The sequence below is a fragment of the Trachurus japonicus genome, chromosome 5 (genome assembly GCF_045865225.1).
Source record: "Trachurus japonicus isolate A0001 chromosome 5, Traja_1.0".
NCBI lineage: Eukaryota > Metazoa > Chordata > Actinopteri > Carangiformes > Carangidae > Trachurus > Trachurus japonicus.
The window spans coordinates 304,716-315,568 of NC_140911.1; positions in this window are offsets into that span (position 1 = coordinate 304,716).

Genomic DNA, 10,853 nt, shown 5'->3' on the forward strand with positions numbered 1-10,853 from the left:
CAATCCACTGCACCAGTTGCCAAGGAGTGGCTAGATGGTGCCTTTGCATGGTGGCCACCCTACAACTGCAAAGCGGCGCTTCTCAGGAGCATAAAGGCCAGGGAGGCGCCACAGCCAGAGAGGGGATGGGCACGCCATGAAGTCCGTGTCTTATACGAGTCAGGTAATCTGAAAAACAAAATACAGTTTGTTGAACACATGAAATCCAAACCTATAAGCATAATCTTATCATTACAGAAGCACTTCTTCAAAAAAAAAAAGCTCATTTATTATGCACCTTCTACAACAAGCAGTTACAGCCACGTTTTCTGGCCAACTACACATTTAGAACATTCTAAAATCTCTCAATCCAAACTACTGACTGGGCCGTCTTATCTCACAGTCTGTGGGTTAGTAGGCAGTCCAATTACCAAACAGTGGAAAAATGACTTTTTCATAGTATGTCCCCTCTAATATCCCCCACAGATGTACTGGACAAGATTGTCCAGAAATGGACGTCTTCTTGTGAGACATCCGATTTAAATTCCGATGTGGAGGGAGAAAAAAAGACTAGGTAGGTTATCATTCTTACTTCAGAGTGAGAATTAAGTACCAGGGAAGCTTGCAGTTCTGATAGTCCTCCAAGACATGTGACTTCGTTCTCAGTACTACCAAATTCCATAATCATAGGGCACACATTTAAACACAAATACAAGGATGTATAATCACTGGTTTAAGTAGTTGTTAAGTTGTCATTAGACTAACTAATCTGTAAAACAGTTACGTAGTGGTTTTATTTCAGATTAATCTACTACACAAAATTAATATTGTACACATACTGGAAATGTGCTGCCACTGGATTATGCCATGTATTTTGATATAATACCATGTAACAGAAGTGTAAATTGTGGTATTTGCCATACAACTGAAATGCTTTTCATATTGTCTAATGTCTGCTCAGTCCTCCTATTGTTTACATTTTCAGAAAAAGGACAAAGCCACATTGGTGGAAAGAAGATGGGGATGAGGATAGTGGCGACAATTTGTCAATTAAGAAGAAGAAGGCCCTGATTCAGTTTCCATCACCTCCTACACCCCCAACCCCTCCAACACTGACAGCTATGTCCAAAAATAACAGTAAGTGGTATCCACTGCAGTAGTTCCTAATTGTTAACCACAAAACCAACGTTTCGACCATGATGGTCTTCGTCAGGGTGTGGCACACCCTGACTGAATGTGTCACACCCCGACGAAGATCATCATGGTCGAAATGTTGGTTTTGTTCATACGATCTTATTAAATAATTTTGCATCTAAGGCTCCGAGTGTGCTACATCCATTCTCCTCTGTTAATTTGTCATCACGGTTTGTGAGCACCTCATCTACGCCAGTGTGAATTCTCCTCCCCCTTAAGGACTGGCTGTTTTACACTAACATGCAATTTTAGGCCTGTACGACACGCATAAAAAAATATTTTTGATTGGGATATTAATTGTCAAATGTTGCAGTTACTCCAGAGGGACACATTTCCCCTTTGTCAGAAAATAGTAAGGACTAAAAAAGAGAGAGAAGCCATGACAAGAAAAAAAATGAACTGCTGTCCATGCACTGATATCAAAACCATCAACAATCATGTCTTTTGTAAAGTGATTTATGATTTGTTATTTGTTCCTCACCTGTAAGGCAAGGCAAGGCAAGGCAATTTTATTTGTATAGCCCGTTTTTACAAACAGTTTGTCTCAAAGGGCTTTACATGGCATCGTAACAACATCCTCTGTCCTTAGACCCTCACATCGACTGAGGAAAAACTCCATGGAAACCCTTTTAACAGGGAAAAGTCGGAGAAACCTCAGGGTGAGCAACAGAGGAGGGATCCCTCACCCAGGACGGACAGACGTGCAATAGATGTTGTTACAGACAAGAAAACAGTTTACAGTTTGTCACAGAATGTGCGAAATATGGAAATGTTAGCAGGAGTTGATGAAGGCAGTCTCTGGTGAGGGGAGGGGGCGGGGGGGGGGGCAGGGAGAGCTGGCCAGCTCGATGGGAGGGCTGGGTGGCAGATTGGTCCATGGGAAGGAAGGGGAGGCCGGTCTAACAACAGGGGAAGGGGAGGGAGGGGGGGGCGATGCAGGCGGCGGCTGGTGCAGAGAGATGGAGCTCCGGTGGATCTGAGGAAACACAGAGAGGGTGCGAGACACCAAGGCCAAACTACAAAGTACAGCAGAAAATGACAGTTCAAAAATATACTGAGGAGAGGAGAGGAGAGGAGAGGAGAGGAGAGGAGAGGAGAGGAGAGAAGAGGAGAGGAGAGGAGAGAAGAGAAGAGGAGGAGAGGGCTCTGTGTAACCAGATGTGTCCCCAGCAGTCTAAGCCTATAGCAGCGTAGCTATAAAATGGTTCAGAGCTACCTGAACCAGCCCTAACTAAAAGCCCTGTCATAAAGGAAGGTCTTAAGTCTAGACTTAAATGTAGTTAGAGTGTCTGCCTCTTTGACCCATGGAGAGAGCTGGTTCCACAGTAAAGGAGCCCGGTAACTGAAGGCTCTACCTCCCAGTCTGTTTTTAGAGATACTGGGAGTCACTAACAGACCTGCATTCTGGGAGCGGAGTGCTCTGGTAGGACAGTAAGGAATGATTAGTTCTTTCAGATAGGTTGGAGCTTTATCATTAAGAGCCTTATAAGTCAGCAGAAGGATTTTGAAGTCTATTCTAAATCCTACAGGAAGCCAGTGGAGAGAAGCTAAGGTGGGAGAGATGTGCTCTCTCTTCCTAACTCCTGTCAAAACCCTCGCTGCGGATTGTAGCGTAATTGTACCTGTAATTAGTTCCAACATTAGTTTCAAAGCCGCAGCTGACCAAGAAGAGAAAGCCTGCAGGAATGCAAAGCTCCAGTAAGTGTAAGTACACTCAAGTCATCATACATATTAAATTTCATATTTTAATACTCATAACAGCATGGCATTTAATCATGTCACAGAAACAGCTAAAACTTCACAGTGGCTCTTGAGCCATGAAGTAAAACATTAAGAGCAACTCTTCTATGTCTGTTAGCAGGTTCAACCCTACCTAGAAAGAAGCAGGCTGTTCTCAGGACGACCTACAAAAGTAAGACACTTTGTGATTTTCATGGCGTGGATTCCCATTTTAAGTAATCTGGGGTCTCATTTATAAAACTGTGCGTAGGATCCAAATGCCAAGTTTTGTGTGCGCCAAAAAATATTCAGATTTATAAAACCATGCGCACACACATTTGTAAGCAAACTTCCCTTTATAAATCAGTGTTCCTACAAGTGTGCGCAGATGAATCAGCTTCGCATCCTGCCCTGCACACGCCCTTTTTCAACCACAGATGGTCAATGCAAACTATCACATGAATGCGATCTGCATGTAAATGAGCCTGACGTGCTCTTGTTCTGTCGGTGTGAATTGGCTGCAGGTGTGAAAGTGGCAACGTGACATGATGCTGCAGCTCAACGGCGTCAGAGACAGAGCGCACGGTGGTGTGGTTTCGAAACCACGCCATCATGCTGGACTCGGTTCGGCACATCGTTACAACAATGACAACAGTTCTAGGGAATCTGAAACAAGTTATTAACCTGTCATCATCATTGTCCTAGAAGACCCTCTCCCTCCTTATTCTCCTCCAGCAGTGCCATGGTGCAGCATTACGCACGTACATTCTGAAGAATTAACAAACATGACGCTTTTCTTTATGCTGGTTTTTGTGACGAACAGCATTAAGTAGGACTGATAACAAGAAAACAGAGTGTAACGATTGTGTGAACGATTACTGGATTTTCCCCAGGCTTTGATATTTAATTGACTCTCGATCATATGTTCACACAGAAAGTAGCCTATGTGCAAAGTACCTTATGAGACACATTAACATCTGTATTCATATAACGCCCAACGAAACAGCTGATTTACATGTCGGCCGTTAACACATGGCGATTGGCCATTCACGCGGCTTTGTTCTTGGTTTCGGCCAATCAGCTTATAAGCACATGGCTAATTATCAGCTTTCAACCAATCGCACTGTTTTAATGTGTGTGTGAAAGTTATTTTCTTTAGTTCATTTTCGTTTCTTTTGGATTTTTTTTACAACAATGTATCAATATAATATTGTTTTCGTTTCATTTCGTTATAAAAATCAATCCCTTTTCTTTGAAACAATGAGATTGAGCAGCTAAAAACCAGACCAGTTCAACTGTAGCGATTTTCATAACACTATCGCTCCGGATCAGAGGTACTAAGATGCTGATTATAAACTCAATAAACTCAACCATGGCTTGTCTTATTGTTAATCTGAACGCACATGTATAAAGGGCAAAGTCAAGGCAGCAGATAAATCACAAAACATCAACGCGTCCGTGAGCGCAGCGCACCTCATTTTCTCCTGTGAAGAAGAAGAGAAAAAAGAATCCCATGGTCCGACCTGACCCAGTTATTTAATGTTTAGGTTTATTTAGAAGAAGTCTGATTATGACTGCTGCTCTGGATCAGATTATTTGCTCATAATTTGGGTTATTTTCAAACAGTGGCCAAACAACAGATCAATTAATTATTATAGACTATATTTTCCATTTTTGCTAAGCGGTTTGTTCTGAATTAAATAAAAGCCTGTCCCATACAGCCGCGTGTGTTACGCCGTGTTTTGTTGATGCTATCATCTTTGCCTTGCGCAGATGATCCTTCATAATTTGTGATACATAATCATCAAGTCATAAAGCAAGACAGGCTTTATCATATTACAATAGTTTCTGTGATTTAGGCAGGGTATACAGTAGTTAGTTCTAGTTTAATAGCCTAGAGTTTAAGCTGTGGATTACTGCACAGATCACTGAGTCATCCGCCTGTCATCCTCCGTTCTCACAGATGCCACCTGGTGGTTGTTTTGGCACATTGAGGCTTTTCATTAAGACCTCTTGTCTCGCCAAAGAAAAAAAATGCCTGAGTCTCGCGTGGACCACGCGTGAAGTCCGCAATTTTGAACCAGTAACATCTGTATCTACCGGTACAACAGTGTGTTTTGGACTAAATACTTTACTGGATTGGATTTACTGGACTTTTGTGAATGTAACAAGACCATGTTTGTGGGGAAAGGTGTGATCAGGGGACTACCTTGACACTTATTGGTGAGTTATATCAGCTTTTTAATTTTTTGTTAGCTTGTTTATAGTCTGATTCGAGTGTTGCTGTTGTAACAGGGGTGATAAATCCCTCACTCACGGGGTATCTACTTATCAACTCTCGCGGTATTATGTCCAAATCTCGCGGGATGGTCACCTGGTTCACCTGGGCCAATCACCGTTGAAGTTGGCGGTTACGTCACGGGGTCACGTGGGTCGGCGCGACCAACCGAGGTTTAGTATTGAGCCGCTGCAGTTCAGTCTCAGAGAGAGAGAGCAGTGGGGAAGCTGCATGAGAGACGAGCTACAGGTTGGTTCAAACTATGTTTCGCCTGTTTATTTTTAATCATGAGCAACGCTTAAATAATATGTGTCAACTTGTAGGAGCCCCTTACCGTGTCGCAACTGCCGTGCCGAGACCGCGACGGCCGAACGTATGTGTAGTACGCAGCGGACGACCGGTGAGTCAACTTGTTTGTAGCCGCTAGCATTAGCATTAGCCGCTAGCATTAGCCGTGGCCGCCATTCACTTTAATGAAGGTGGCTAGCGCTGTTTAGCAAACAGGCCTGGGTTTTTGTAATGAGAAGCCAAGGGTTCTTTTGAGAATGAATGTAAAGTATATTGCTGTAATGGGTTTAAAGAGTATTGATGATGTATCATGTCTGTTAGTATTAATAATGAATCATGTTGCTAAATGTTGTAACTGCTGGTTATGATGTTGATTGATACAGATGCTATTTATTTTTCTATTTATATTTCTATTTGCTAAATCATGACTTTGAGAATATTAACTATAGTGCAATTAGTACTTTGTTGAATTATGTGGATTAATGTATTGATAAACCATGGTGAATGTTGTAAGGAACTTTGGTCCTGTTCTCTTGACCAGGGTCTTATAGATGGCGAGCTAAAGGAGCCACGGACTGACAGATTGTTGAATGAGTCGCATCCCTCCTGCCAGGCCGGTAGGGGGCTCTTTGTAGCCCAGTAAAAGACTCTCACCCCACTCGCTCAGCCCCTGCCCACCACACGCACACACATCCTCCCCTACACACTTTCCCACTCATTTCCCCTGGACTCAATTCCCTAACCCAGACGTGGGTTACATGAACTGTGGGGGGGCAGCTGGGATCATCTTCTTGTGTTCATAATGAACCAAGCATTTGGGGTTTTTTTTCTTATTGCTGACTCTGACTTTGATATCTGTTTATGAATCTTGATTACCTGAATGTGCATATGCAAATGATTGAAAGAAAGTTAACTTACCGTAATTCATTAATTGTCTGCCTTTAGCAGATCTGTCGGTTCACTGTATATAATAGCGCTTTTATTGTTGTGGGTTTTTCATTGCACTATTTTGCCTAAAAAATAAATGGTATCATTAACCAGCAAACTCAGTCTCTGTCTGCTCCCTCCTTTGGTCGTACCTTAGCCTTCTGATCACTAGCCTATTGTTGTATTTTATTGTTACACATTAGCTTCAGCATTAAGTTTGTGTGACATAGGTGCTACACTGTGATGATTATATTTTGAAATGGCATATCTTTAATCACAAGAGTTTTAGCTTTCCAATGATATGTGGCATGAGTATTTCAAGTGACTGGTGACATCCTCCATGACACATCCTTGTTTAAAATCCCCCTGCAGCACCTGGATGGGACGTTGGAGCAGGAAGAGGTCTGACGTGAGCAGAAGGAGCGGGGCAGTGTGGGAAAAAGCCAACAGGCAGTTTCGTGGACTGAGACGGCAGACGCCCGGGAAAAGGGAAAGTGATTCGAATACTGGTGGCGGAAGCACCAGACCTCCCATTTAAAACCATAGACATGGTAATGGGTAATGATGTGGCTGGAGTTAGGGTTTTGCCTGATGTCCTGTTGATCCTCCTGAGACTAGGGAGTTAGAGTCAGAGTTCCGAGGTTTTCAGCGTCTGTGTGGTTACCCGTGCGCAGGCTAACAAGAGAGTTGAGGAAACTAAGGTGCAGCAAGAGCCCATGGATTCTATGTTGAGTGACCTGTCTGACTCCCTGCTCAACCAGTGGCATAACAGTTTACAATCATCAGTTACAGCTGTTGAGGGAGACCCAGTGAACAGTGTTGTGGGAGATCAGGGGCAGGAAGGAGTGGATCCCAGAGGAGGCAATGGTGAGGGGGCTGAGAGTGAGGGGCAGGCGCTGAGAGTAGGAACTGAGGTGGTTCCTCTGAACCGCGAGTCACTGGTGCACAAGCAGCAGGAGGACTCTTTGTTAAAGGATCCATCACCTGAAAATCACTTTTTTTCAGGTTATTGCATGTATAACTCAATCTTCTCTGTCACTGACAATAGCTGACATGTTTTCCGGGCAAAGAACTTCACTCTCGCCTCCTCCCCCTTGAATTCACCAGGAGAGGAAAAAAACGCGACTTCTGATTGGGCTTCTCGTTGACGTCACCGAGAGCCGTACGCAGCAGCCGGCAGCGGTAGTGGAAGCTGTGAAACAGGCAAAAAGCTGTTTTATTTCCTGCTGTAGCGCTGTTATCACGTCACTTTATTAAGTTTTAATATTTTTTGATGCGAGAAAGTAACCGTTTAGGTTATAGGTTTTGGTTGCCTGGTTACCCTGCCGCTTAAAGGTCTTTGCACACTGAGTCCGTTTTTTTCGCATGCGTTTTTCGTATCCGTCATCCGACCAAAAACATTACGCGCAGGCTCCTTGCACACTGAGTCCGTTGCGTTTTATTCGCATGCGTTTTTATTTTGTGTTCCAAATTTCGGAGAGGGAGACAAAAAACGTCACGCAGTGATGCACTTTGTGGTTCTCTCACTTGTTGAGAAATGAAAGAGAAACATTAAAAGCCAGTAGAGGATCTGCTGCTTGTTAATGAGCAGGAACTATCATGATCACTTCAACTGTTTATTATAGGATGTCAGTGGTCCAGTTTGATAGATATTGATATAGCTCACATATTAAACAGAAGACGGACAATTTCCATGATCCTGAACAGCGGCTGGCGCACGCACACACACACACACACACACACACACACACACACACACACACACACACACACACTCAGCGGTGACCCCCCCCCACCCCACCCCCGGTTACACCCCGCCTTTCCGAAGCCCCGCCTTTCCGACAATAGACTTCCATTCATCGTAATAGCGGGGTTTTCTATTTTTTCTAAAGACCCCGCTACTCCGAAAAGGCTATTGGGGGAAACCCCCAGTGCGCAGTGCGCATTGATCCTTTTTTCCTTTTTGGGGTCAAACGGATCATGTGCATAATTAACTGCAAAACAAGCAAATACTTCATATTAATGACATATAACGTTCATTATGCTTCTAGCCTGTCTAGCCTCTACCTGGTCTTTTTTACTAAACTTAACCAACTCCTTTCTTCATTGCCTAAGCCCAACCAAAGCATCTCCCTCAGTCAGCTGTCAGTGCGAGCGGCGGCTGCAGCAGCCTCGCGCCCTGTGAGCTCAAGCCGGCTTCAGCCGTGCTCGAGCGGAGCAGGGGGGGAGAAAAAGAAAAAAAGTGTATTTCTATTACTGTGTGGGAGATCTCCAACAACGGAGTCGGGGAGAAAGCAAGTGGGACAGATCTGCCCAGTCCCTAAGCAGCGCACGTTTCACAGACAAGCCACAAAGCAGAATGTAAACAACGTCACGCGGTTCAGCACCTTGGACAGCTGTGGGGGGGAGGAGGGGGTGTCGGAGTAGCGGTGTTTCGAAGTGGGGCTATTTCGGAACAGCGGGGTGTCGAAGTGGAGGGGTGTCGGAATGGAGAGCTGTCCCCCCCACCCCCCTCCCTCTCTCCCTCTCTCCCTCTCCAGCCTGGAAACGCTGATGTGATTGGTCAAAAGACTTTTCACGGATCCGAAAAACGCATTAAATCGAACCTGACCGAATTTTTTTATGACGGACGAAAGTTTCGGACTCGGTGTGTAAACATGATCAACACAACATGAGGTCGATTTTTTTTTTTGACGTGCGGCAATTTCGGACGACAAAAACGGACTCAGTGTGCAAAGGCCTTAAGTCTGACGTGAGCGGAAGGATCAGGGCAGTGTGGGGAAAAAGCCAACAGGCAGTCTCGTGGACTGAGACAGCAGACACCCGGGAAAAGGGAAAGTGATTTGAATACAGGAAGAAACCCCTCATCCTCCAGAGTGAATTATGTTTTAGTTATTGTTTCGTCTAAACAAACAAATGAACTGACCAGGAGTCGACGGACAGAGGTCGACGCAACCAGCACACTGGAGCAGCTGGCCGGCCCGACGCCTCTGAAGCGGGATGCCGACCTCCCCGCAAGGCCTCTCGGACCAAGCTACGGGTGGTGAGCGTTGGCGGAAGCAGTCGGTGTGCATTATGTCAGCCGACTCCCACCGAGCTCCAGTTTTCATTTACCAAAAAATTTGCACCTGTGTCATCCCTGTAGCCTAGACTCACGGGAGCCCTACAATTAAGTCTTTGGTTTCCAGGGTGGCGTGTGGTCGCGACACTGCTGTAGTCATCAGTTCTGTGTGTGGATGAACATTTACCTACCATAAATATGGAGTCGAGGTCTGTGTGATGCTGTTTGGTGAACTGATCACTGAGAACCTCTGAGGTCTCCGGGAGAACTCTGTGAAGAACAGATGAAAGTTAAAACATGAAATAAAACAATCACATTGTGATTGTAAATTGTAAATTGAACCTGCTGGATCTGTACAGACACTGCTGGACTGTTTACAGTAATTTAAGTTAAATCCTGGATGCCCATAAACTTTTTATACATAAATGAAAATAAGACGGAGATAATAATGTTTGGGTGCAATCCATCAGTGAGGATTTCATGGTAAGTAAAGGGCTATCTCTCCTCCAGATACCTACGGTAATTCCTGCTTTTATTAATTCTCAGCTTGATAACTCAACTCACTGTATGTTGGCCTGGATCACTCACAATTACTCCGTCAACAACTTGTACAGAACGCAGCAGCACAACCCCTCACTGGAAAACAAAAGTGAGATCACAGATCCCCAGTCTTGGCCTCACTCCACTGGCTCACGGTTTGTTTTTAACACTCTTAATGGGCTTGTTCTCCAGTACCTGACTGAGCTCCTACATATCCATGCACCTGCCAGAGCACTGAGATTGGCAAATCAGCTGCAACTAGTCAGCCCAGAAACTGAAAACCAAAGGTGACCAAGCTTTTACTGTGGCTGCTCTTGGCTCAGGAACAGCCTGCCATGGCGCATCCAGTCAGCAGGGTCAATAAAGACGTTTAAATCCTTTATCTCTGAGTTGATACATTTGTTGTTTACTTTTATTTTGTTTGTTTGTTTATAGCTAATTTGTATTTTATTGCATTTTAACATGAATATGAAGCAAAAATTGAGAGCTTTTATATATAGAATCAGGTTTTACTTTTCTATGACGTCATCAAGCTGAACCATAGGCCGGTCACTCTTCATGGACACACAGCTGGGGACAGCAGACTGTTGTCCACCTTTAAAATAAAGGGGTAAAATCATAGACCGGTCACTCTTCATAGACAAACAGCTGGGGACAGCAGACTGTTGTCCACTTTTAAAATCATTGGGTAAACCAATGGACCGGTCACTCTTCATGGACAAACAGCTGGGGACAGGAGACTGTTGTCGACTTTTAAAATCATTGGGTAAACCAATGGACCGGTCACTCTTCATGGACGGACAGCTGGGGACAGGATAGTCTTCTCCCTGCTTCCTGTTGCTGGTAATAAAGAAAATAACAATGAGA